This window comes from Microtus pennsylvanicus, chromosome 2 (genome assembly GCF_037038515.1).
Source record: "Microtus pennsylvanicus isolate mMicPen1 chromosome 2, mMicPen1.hap1, whole genome shotgun sequence".
NCBI classification, from domain to species: domain Eukaryota; kingdom Metazoa; phylum Chordata; class Mammalia; order Rodentia; family Cricetidae; genus Microtus; species Microtus pennsylvanicus.
This window is the reverse complement of record NC_134580.1, coordinates 32,830,822-32,842,057: the sequence shown is the minus strand read 5'-3', so window position 1 is coordinate 32,842,057 and position 11,236 is coordinate 32,830,822. Positions and strand designations below refer to the sequence as shown.

Below are 11,236 nucleotides of genomic sequence, written 5' to 3'. Positions count from 1 at the left end.
TTGATAAAGAATAATTAGGATATTTCCTTATAATTTCCTTGGCTTGTTACCACATGATGGAAAAGATTTTTTTAAACCTTTGCTATTGACATGATGTTTTTTTGTGAAATTCTGAGGCTTTCAGAACATTTCCAAAGAATAATTGATCAATTTCTGCATTACCTTGTACTAGAAGACCTGGCAGACCCATATGGAATCGGATGTGTGTTATGTATATGGGATGATGCCTATTCCTGATTATAGCTTGCAGCTGAATAAATAATGAAGTCAATTTTGTATCATCTGGTATAAATTTAATGGTTTCAATATGTAAAACAACTCTTTCTAGATATTGTGAATTGGTAACTATGTTGAAACTTTCTTTAAAATCCTTTAGTAGCATGAGAATAGCATATAATTCTGACTTTTGCACAGAATCACAAGGTCCTTGTTTTACTTAAATTTTCTGATTTGTTTCCTGTCTTTCCTGATTTATTTGCATCCATATAGAATGTAGGGGCTCCAGTTGTTGGTGTGTCCCATACAATGTGAGGAAGGATCCAATTAGTTCTCTTTGAAAGTTGAATTCTCTTGCTTTAGGGATAGTTGTTGTTAATCTCTTTACCAGGGTTCACTTTCTTCCCATATTTTGTCAATTTCATCATTATTAAAAGGTATTATAATTTCTGCTGGGTCTATTCTTGCTAATTAATGAAGACGTAATTTTCCTTTTAGAATTAACTCAGAGACCTTTTCCACATAATTTTTAAATTTTTTACTCAGTTTATGTGGTAAAACAAAAGATCTATTCTAAGATAATAACTTCCCTATGCACTAAAATTTTTATTGTGAAATGTTTGGAGGATAATATAACCAAAATGCAGTTAAGATTTGCACCCACATGATACACATGTACCTTCTGTAATTTCTCTTCAATCAAAGCCATTTCTCTCTTAGCTTCATCTCATAATTCTCTGGGACTATTTAAGTTTTTGTCACTATCTAAATTAAGCAGGTCATCAGAATCCTATCCCAGTAGTGTGCTTTAGATGGAAAATGTCTCTTAGCAATCTTTGGAAGTCATTAAGAGTCTGCAATCAATCTCTCCTATTTTGCGCCTTTTGGGTTCTAACTTCTTGTAAACCTATTTTATAATATAAATTATTAATAGAATCTCCTCTTTGTATTTTTCAGGAGCAATTTGTAATCCCTAGGCAAATTTTACTTTACTTCTTCAAACATTCTTTCTAAAGTATTTACATTTGAATCATATAGCAAGATGTTATCTATGTAATGGTGAACTATAGATTCAGGAAATTGCTTATGTATCATTTCCAATGACTGACTTACAAAATATTGGCACAAGGTGGGATTCCTTAACATTCCCTGTGGGAGAATCTTCCATTGATATGTCTTAGCAGGCTGAGAATTATTATAAGTAGGCACTGTAGGCAAATTTTTCTCTATCCTTTTCTTGTAAAGGTATAGTGAAGAAACAATATTTTAAATCAGTAACTATAAAAGCCCAGCCTGTAGGCAATAGGGAAGGCAAAGGAATGCCAGCCTGTAGAGAACCAATTGGCTGAATCACCTTATTAACAGCTCTTAGATCTGTCACCATTCTCATGTTCCAGATTTCCTTTTAACAACATATACAGAATTCAAGGACTTGTTGATTCTTCAATATGCTGAGTATCTAGTTGCTTCTGTACCAACTGTTCTAAAGTCTGCAGTTTCTCTATTGTTAAGGGCCACTGCTTAACCCATACAGATTGTCTTTCAACCATTTTAAAAGTAGACTGTTGGTGCCTTTGGAAGACCAACAGCAGTTTTGCCCTGTTCTTATACAACGTGAATGGTCAGTAACTGTTGCTCTGGGAAGGAGTTCCTTCTACAATGGCAGGAAATGACTGAACTGGGTTTGGTATAGGTGCCTCCATGTGTCCCTTCACACACTTTCCCAACAGCAAAGGATTACCTTGAATATTCCTCATTGATCTACATTCATTAGTTCAGTGCCTGCCTTTACCACACCTTCTACAAAATCCAGAAGGGAGGGGCATTCTGAATGGATTATTCTTAGAAAAAAACATTGTTTCTAGGAATGTTCTGTCTACAATCCCTTTCAAGGTGACCTTGTTTGCCACAATTATAACATTTGACATTTTGATTTTTCCTCAAACCTCTGGAAATCACCTCTCCTATCCATGCATCATCATGGTCATGAGATCCAATATTAATTTTATCTTGACTCCATTCCTCCAAAGGGGCTGACCTTGTCTTTAACGGCCGAATTATCCTTTTGCATAGAGAATTGGCATTTTAAAAGCCAGAAATTACACTATATTTGTCTAGCTTCTAAATTTGGTATAATTCTATCTACTGCTAAAGTCAATCTTTGTAAGAATTCCATAAAGGCTTTCTTTGGGCCCTGTATAAGTTTAGTAAATGACTCAATTTTCTTTCCTATTTTTTCCAATTCTGTCCCAAGCATTCAAAGCTGCTGCATGGCATAAATCCATGGTATGGTCACCATATAGAGCTTGCCTTCTATAGTAGCAGAATCTCCTCCAACAATTGATTGTGGGAGAGTTCCCTACCTCTCGCTTTACTCCATTGTTCAATAATCTTAGCCTCTTCTCTGAACCAAGTACTTTAATGTAATTGTGGACCAGGCTCTAAAACACCTTTAACCAAGTCTATCCAGTCTTTAGGGATAATTCAGTTACAAAGTGACCATGAGTGTGCTTCACAAACGGTGAATGCATGTCATATGAGACAATTACTTTATTGACTCTCCTTAAGTCTAACATTGGCACAGGAGTCCAGTTAGCTATAACAGAGCCTCTGCCATTTGGCAATTCCTGTAAGGTTACTTACATTAAGGTTGGTTGTCTGAAAACCTTAGGCTGTTCCTCTCTATTCTTATAATGCAATGCTGAAATTGGCTCTCCCTTAAATTTCTCTATCTAGATTTAAATAGTGATCTGTTTTATTAGGTTTTTGTAAGGCCTGTATATAGATGGAAGTTTCTGACCCACCTGGTCCCGCAACCATTCAGTTCCAAAGAAATACACAGAGGCTTATATTAATTATAAAGTGTTTGGCCTATTAACTCAGGATTATTATTAGCTAGCTCTTATCTAAGTTGAGCCACATGACTTGAGACCTTCTCTCAGTACAGCTTTCTCATCTTGATTCCACTGTATCTGTCTGGTGACTGCATCTTTGACTTTCTTCTTTCCAGAATTCTCCTAGTCTGGTTGATCTGCCTATGCGTCCTGCCTGGCTACTGACCAATCAGTGTTTTATTAAACCAGTATGAGTGACAAATCTTTACCTCGTACAAGAGCATTATCCACAGCACCTGTACTTTAGCACTCAGATTAACCAAACTTTTTAGTGATATGACAAAAATGATAAAGTTGTTTACAATTTACATAAATCCCATCTAAATTAGATACCCTCTCATTCAACTATTCCATTTTCAAACTGTCTAGCACATTATCATAGAGACCCAAATCCCTTTGTTGTTTTTTTTCCCCCATTTTTTAGTACAGAAAAAAATTCTCTCTTTAAACTAATTCCTCCCTTTAAGAATTCCCAATTGTCGCTGGTGGTGGTGGTGCACACCTTTAATCCCAGCACTTGGGAGGCAGAGGTAGGCAGATCTCTTTGAGTTCAAAGCCAGCCTGGTCTACAAGACAGGCTCCAAAGCAACAGAAAAAAACCTGTCTCGAAAAAAACAAAACAACAACAAAAAAGAATTCCCAATTGTCTTACCAGCTCTACTGATGATGGTGATGAGGATGTGAGGCTTATTGCTGCTACATAGAAGAGTAAAAACCTGAGGGTGTTAGGTGTTGGGGTGTTGATTCAGCCTGTGGTTTACTCTAAGTCCCTGGGTGCAGTGCCTAGCCCTAAGTGGGGAGAGAACAGAGTTCACCACCACCCAGTTCTGCCCTACTCCGGCCACCTGCTGCACGGACCAAGGACATGATGATGCTACCATTAACTGTAAAGAAGAAAACACAAAGCCGGGCGGTGATGGTGCACGCCTTTAATCCCAGCACTCGGGAGGCAGAGGCAGGCGGATCTCTGTGAGTTCAAGACCAGCCTGGTCTACAAGAGCTAGTTCCAGGACAGGCTCCAAAAACCACAGAGAAACCCTATCTCGAAAAACCAAAAAAAAAAAAAGAAAAGAAAAGAAAAGAAAACACAACTAGTCGTTTGTCTGGAACCCTGGAATCCCTTAACTCTACTTATAGTCTTCAATTCTTAAGTTTTTATTTCATAGTAAAACACACACAAAATTACCATTTTAACCATATCTTGTGTGTGTGTGTGTATTACAGGATGGTCTCAAAGTCACAGAGATCCGTCTGTCTCTTCCTGGTAATAACTTTTTATTATTTATTTATTTTTTTTTTCAAGACAGGATTTCTCTGTGTCACCTTGGCTGTCCTGGAACTCTCTCTGTAGACCAGGCCGGCCTGAAACTCAGAGATCCTCCTGCGTTTGCTTCCCAAGTGCTGGGGTTAACGGTGTGCACCATCACTGACTGGCTTTGATAGTTTTTTAGTGTAGCTTTTACATTTGATGTTCTCCTAAAAATCTTCTTGAGGTTATCTCTTAATAATTCACTCCTCAGGCTGGAGATGGCTCAGCAGTTAAGAGCACTCACTGGCTTTTCTCCCAGAGGCCCCCGTTTCTGTCGCAGCCCCCACAGGCAGGCATCACTTATGGCACACCGGCACACCGTGCACAGACAAATGAGTGGCTCAGTAGTTCATTCAAGTACAAATGTTTTTTCCAGAGGTCTTCTCTTAGAACCAGCAGTAGTTTCCTCCCCTCCTGAGCTGTTTTGTCTCATTACCCTGAAGCGCTCTCCGCTTTTCTGAGGTAAATGCGCTTACTGGCTTATGCCCTCTCTCCCCCTCAACTCTAAAGTAAAAATTGTCAGGGAAGGATCAGGTCTGTCTACACTTCTCCACATGACCGGGAGTGTTTTGTCTGCCGTACTGTGCAGACTCCAATCTAAGGCTTCCCACTGAACTACACTGAGTCCTACTGAGCTTTGTGTGTGCGTTCTTCATAGGTCCGTGGGTTCCTTTATTCTTGTTCATTTGTTTGCCGCAGGATTTCTCACTGGCCAGGAATTGTCAAGCAGGCTAGGCTGGTGAGCACCCATGTTCTAACATGGCTTCTGGGATGGAATTCTGGTCTTGTGCTTGCAGGATGATCACTTCATTGGCTCAGCTATCTTCACATCTTTTCTTTGGGTCATTACAAATACGAGTGAAATGGGATTCCTAGCCCATTGTACACTCTCAGAGAACTATCTCTTCCATAGGCATTGGATCGTTGGGCAGGTGGATTGCCTTTCCCCAGCGGATTCCCTCCAGTTTCAGGACTAAGGGCATTTAAAACTACGTTGACATTAAGGAAATACTGATCCTGAAGACTAGTAGTATCAACCGGTACTTAAAAAAAAAGTATACAGTTCTGATCCAACGAGATGGCTCATACTATACCAGTCTTCGCTGGACACCTAAATTCAATCCCCTGAACACACAACAGTGGGAAGAGAGATCTCCAGATCTCTGACCTTCGTATGCGCTCCACTCCACCCCCTGCTAATAGATAAGTGTAAAAACAAACTATTTTTTTTAAAGTAGTCTCTGCAGTTGAATCCTTACCACCAACTCCCCCTCACACTCCCGTCCTACTGCATACAGCCAGACACCGGACGGAGGTTAGAAGAAAATAGAAAGCAGTCACCTGTTTGGGACGCTGAAAGCCCGTTTAACTTGCTTCATACAACTAGTCACCAGCTTGCAGCCCCGAGCCCCTCAGTTTGCTTTGCTCCCTTCGTTCTCCTTTAACAAGGGTGTATTTTTATAGCTGCCTGAGATAATCTCATTCCCTTCGCCCGTGGATCGCCACACCTACGGACAACGGGAGATTTCCTTGCCGCTTTCTCCCTCCCCCTCGTCACCCCCGATTTTCAGCCGAACACGTGTGAGTCGTGTGTACAGCACTCGGCCAGCCTTCCACTCACGCCACGCTCACAGCAAGCCCCGCCCCGCGGTCCCTTTCCAACTCGGCCCCCACGAATCGCGCCCGCACCCCCACTTCTCGCGAGAAGTGAACACGCCTGGCCGGACGGGAGGAAAGTATCTGCTCCGCTGAGGGGGGAAAGGAGGAGCAGGAGAGAGATTGTGGGACCGAGCGCGGGCGGGCGGGAGGCGCCGGAGCTGCCAGCGGGTGAGTCCTGTTAACATTAGCTGGTCCGTGGTCTGACAGGAGGCTCCCCTTCTACTCCGGCCAGTCCCAGCGTCCCGGGCCGGGGTCTCCCCTCCCAGTCTGTGTTGGACGGGGGCGCTGAGGCGGTGGCCGGGCCTGTCTGAGGAAGAGGGTGGGGCACAGTCTAAGACAACCAATAAGAGAGCAGGAAGCCACAATTGGCGGCCATGAGCGCTAATGGGAGATCGCCTTTACCTTGCGGAGTGCCGCCCTCTTCTCTTCTCCCGCCTCCTTCCTTTTGGAGGAAGGCGGGGCCAGAGGACTGAAGTGTGGGGAGAACTTGGGGTAAGTAGCCCCGGGGGGCACAGGGCGTGGCGAGGAAAGGGGGGGTTGAATCCTGAGGGAAGAGAAGTGTAGTGGAAGTCAAATGGTATAGCAGAAAGGAATATCAGAATATCCTGGCATAGCAGAAAGCGGACGACTGCTAAACTAGGTTGACGACTCAGGATTTCCCTTGGAGTGGGGTTAGGGCTCGGCACTGCAAAGAGCAGAGGTAATGGCCAGTAGGTAGGTTTGGGTGACATCCAGAGCCTCGCTCAGGTGAAAGCATGCGTTGATCGGCTGAAAAGCTCGTCGAGGTGGACATTGGAACCGAGGGTTTGGCGTTTCGATTGAATTCATAAGAATCAGCAGAAACATGGTATCAGAAAGTATGGCTTTGGAGAGATTAAGTGGATGAGTTTAGGAAGACTGAGTGACTTGAGTTGCTAGAAGGCATCGCTCCGGTAATAGTTTGGAAGTCCGGAGGGAAGGGGGAATATTTGGAGAAAAGACAGCGGCTGACAGACAAGTCTTTAGCTTGGGTCTTAGTCGGAAGGCAGTCGGGATTTTGCTTAGTGATTTTGGTGGACATGGCACCCAGACCAGCCAAAATTCTGGCATAGGTGTGTAGAAGAAGAAAAATAGTACACTGCTCTTGTTCTCTTTTTTTCCAGTATTTCCCTTTTCAAGCGTAATCTCTTTCAAAACACAGGGATGTGGGTCTGGGACTTCGAAGGCCCAAGTTGGAGACCCGTAGGGACTTACATGTTGCTCTGAAATGCTTGTTAGGTTCTCACTGGGGTGTTTACTACCCAGATTCCCATGTTACTACTTTCCAAACTTTGTTTTCTGCTTAGCGGAGAGTGTTTTAATATCTCTCAGAGTTCATATGAAGTATAGATTTGTGGAGATGTGCAGATTTTTTTCAGCAAACTCATTTGTTTCCTATGTTTAAATTTTTCAGCAGTATAATTTCTGTAGAACCTGTATATATCTCTAAACATTAACAAATAAAGTTTGTTTTCTTAAATATGGCTTTTCCCTTTCATTCATTAAGAGTAATTTAATGGATGATTGAACTTAGTCTTAATTGTCTTGTATATGTTCTTATGTATTAATTGAAATAGGGTCTATGCAGCCCAGGTACACCTCAAACTGAGGTAACTGAGGTTGAACTTGAACTCCTGATCCTCCTTTGTTCTTCTCCTGAGTGCCGAGGTTATAGACTGAACACTCAGGGTCGTGTTTGTGTGTGTGTGTGTGTGTGTGTGTGTGTGTGTGTGTGTGTGTGTGTGTTTGTGTGTTATGCAGCATGTCATGTAGCCCATACTGGCTTTGAACTCATAACCTTGAATTTGTGATCCATCTCTACCTCCCAAGTGTGGGAATTACAAGCATTCATTCCCATGCCCAGTTTATCAGTTTATGTGGTTTGAACCCAGGGCGTTGTGCATGCTAGGCAAGCACCTGTACCAACTGAACTACATCCCTAGTTCCCTCTTAATATTTTAAATGGAGTGAATAAAATAAATCATAGTTTAGGAAATTGAACATTTCCCCATGCTTTCTTTGCATCCAGACTTAGAAACTAAAGAGCTACCATAATATTTTAAGGCAGAGGTTGAGGAACTCTTGTTTTTAAACATGGGGGATGTAAAGTAAGTGGAAGCTATTGCGAAATTTAACATGACTGTAAGAAAAGAAGCTAAAGAGAAGTTTGGCAGCTATATGAAGTAGTCTTACCAGTTCGTAATTCTGCACAGAAAAGGACAGAACATTGCCGTTTGTTTAGTAATTGTGTATCATTTAATAATGAGTTAGACTCATATAGCTCATCAATAACTTCTTTGCTAATGCACAGATTACATTCCTTCTGTCCAGTTGTGTGTGTGTGAGAGAGAGGGAGTGTATCTGTGTGTTGTCTGAGTGTCTGTTGGAGGCTGTGACAGTGCTGGAGCTGGACTTTCCCCTGGGCTATGTGTATGCCAGGCAGGTTCTCAACCACTGAGTTTTAACCCAGCCTCCTTTACTTTTGAGAATTGAAGTACTACTAATGAAGAAGACCCCCATCCCATGTGGGGTTTGTTTGACCTTCTTTTCAGCAACCAGTTGAGGCATTTCCCCCTGGTTAGAATTTGTCCCTACAAAACTGTTGAGACCAACCAGTGGCCCTTTAGTACTAACATAGTCCCTATGTTAGCATATTACTTTAGTACTAGCATAGGGACTGAATTGGGTTCCACCTGGGAGCATTTGCTACTGGACATTGAGAAGAATTTTCAGTTTTCCAGGCAATAGTCTTCCCCTCCCTCCTCGAAAAAAATCCAGTGAGAAAACAAAGTCTTCGGATCTATAATTTGTGATGGCTTGAACCTGAACACTCTTAAGTGAAAGATTTTTTTTTTTCTCTCTTGGGCAGTGTTCTCACCTGGGAGAAAGATAGACTTTGGGGCCTGGGTATGTGGCTCAACAGGTGAACGCTTGCTTATTATGGATGAGCCCTGTTACTACATAAAACTGGGCACGGTAGTGAGGACCTGTAATCCCATCGCTGGGGATGTGAAGGCAGAGCCCAATCATTCTTATCTATGTGGCCAGTATAAGTCTAGCTTGGGCAACATGAGACCCTGTCTCAAAGAAAAGCAAAAGAAAAACAAGAAGAAAAAAATTAATTGATAATAATTTGTTAATTGATCATAAATTCTTCTGACTTAAATTTAAAGTCATACTAGTCAGCAAGATTGAGATTTTTTTTTCCTTAATATTGAACTGGGCAGGTATAGTTGTAGAGAAAATGAATTGTTGGATTTAAATGGCTTTTTGGGAGGGAGCAGAAAAGTTTGATAGAGGCAGAGGAACTATCTTAAAGTTTATAGTAGATCTAAGCTTTTATAATTTATAGAATTTTTAAAATACTTTTGCTTAAAATGTTATTGTATCTTGTCCTTTTTCCTTTCCTAATTCTCTTTTTTGTTTTTGTTTTTGTTTTTGTTTTTAAACAGGATTTCTCTGTGCAGGCCTGGCTGTCCTAGATCACAAATTCACAGAGATCTACCTGCCTCTGCCTCCCAGGTGCTGGAGTTGACCCTTTCCTAACTTCTAACCAAAACAGAGTTATTTTTCAATCAACTTTCAGCACTACTCTTTTTGCCTTGAGTCCCTGGCTCTGCAACTCTCAGAAGGTTGTTTTGTGAATTTTTTTGTTTGTTTTGTTTTTCAAAACAGAGTTTTTCTGTGTAGCCCTGGCTATTCTGGATCTCACGGTAGACCAGCCTGGCTTTGAACTCACAGAGATCTGCCTGCCTCTGCCTCCCAAGTACTGGGATTAACGGTGTGTGAATGTAAGACTGAGCTTTTTCTAGGCTCTAGAGGGGAAAGTCAGTGTTGCCTCCATCTCCTGTCCAGGTGATAAGGAGGAGTTTTTTTTTTTTTCCTTACAAGGAAGTTTTAGGTGGAACAAATAGCACTGTCTTTCAAGTGTTTAACAAGACAACTCTTTTCTTGGGACAGACTAGAACATAATTGCCCCATTCCTTGATAAAGGTGCCAACACAAAAGTGCTTATTTTGTTTCTTTGAGAAAAACAATGAGATATTTGCTTAAAAAGAAAAATGTTTAACTATTTTTTTTAAATATTTATTTATTTATTTGTTTATTTATTTATTATGCATACAATATTCTGTCTGTGTGTATGCATGTAGGCAAGAAGAGGGTACCAGACCCAATTACAGATGGTTGTGAGCCACCATGTGGTTGCTGGGAATTGAACTCAGGACCTTTGGAAGAGCAGGTAATGCTCTTAACCTCTGAGCCATCTCTCCAGCCCTGTTTAACTATTTTTTAAATGTTAACTTCTTTAAATTTTTTAAAAAATGTTTCTTTGATTTTGCAGTTCTTGAAAAAGTCTTCCTTTTTCTCCAAAAACATGCTGCAGATGGGTTAGTGAGATGGCTTCAGAGGGTAAAGGTGCTGCCTGCCTATGCAGACCCCATGGCTTGAGCTATATCATTCTCAGACCTCACTCTGTAGACCAGGCTGCCTCTGTTTCCTGAGTGTTGGGATTAAAAGTGTGCACCACCATCACCCAGCTCACTTTTTAATTTTTTGTGTGTATGTGTGGTGCGTGTGTGTGTGTGTGTGTGTGTGTGTGTGTGTGTGTGTGTGTGTGTGTGTGTTTGGTAGGGGGTGTGTGCACAAAGGTCAAAGGAAGGCACTGGGTGTTTGTTCTATCACTTTCTTCTTTATTCCCTTAGACTGAGTCCTTTGAGCCTGGAAATCACCAGTTGGCTATGCTGAGTGGACAGTGAGCTCCAGGAATCTGATTCTTCTCAGTGCTGGGACTACAGAGGCATGATTCCATACCAGGCCTTTTGAATGGGTGCTGAGAATCTCAACTCAGGGGTTTTGTTTTTTGTTGTTTATTTATTATTATTTTTTATTTATTTTTTATTTTTTGAAACAGGGTTTCTCTGTGTAACATCAGTGGCTGTCCTGGAACTCTGTAAACCAGGTTGGCCTTGAACTCACAGAGATCTGTCTCTGCCTCTGGAGTGCTGAAATTAAAGACGTGTGATAATATGTTTTGGCTTCTCGGTCATATATATATACACACACATACATATATACACATATATACCTGTGTATATGTGTGTGTGTGTGTGTGAGTGTTCTGTCTGCATGTACAGATCCT

The 11,236-nt window shown here is 41.5% G+C and overlaps 1 protein-coding gene across 2 annotated transcripts in view; it reads left to right on the top strand.

Annotated features, from left to right (window-relative positions):
* Positions 1–6,121: 6,121 nt before the first annotated feature.
* The window catches only part of Atf7 (activating transcription factor 7), a 110,022-nt gene continuing 104,907 nt past the window's right edge, over positions 6,122–11,236 (top strand). The window contains exon 1 of one of the 2 annotated variants that reach the window (XM_075960829.1): positions 6,122–6,246. The gene's annotated coding sequence lies outside the window, so the exon portion shown is untranslated. Of the gene's footprint in view, positions 6,571–11,236 lie in introns of both variants that reach the window. The other variant, XM_075960831.1, reaches the window with a different exon arrangement.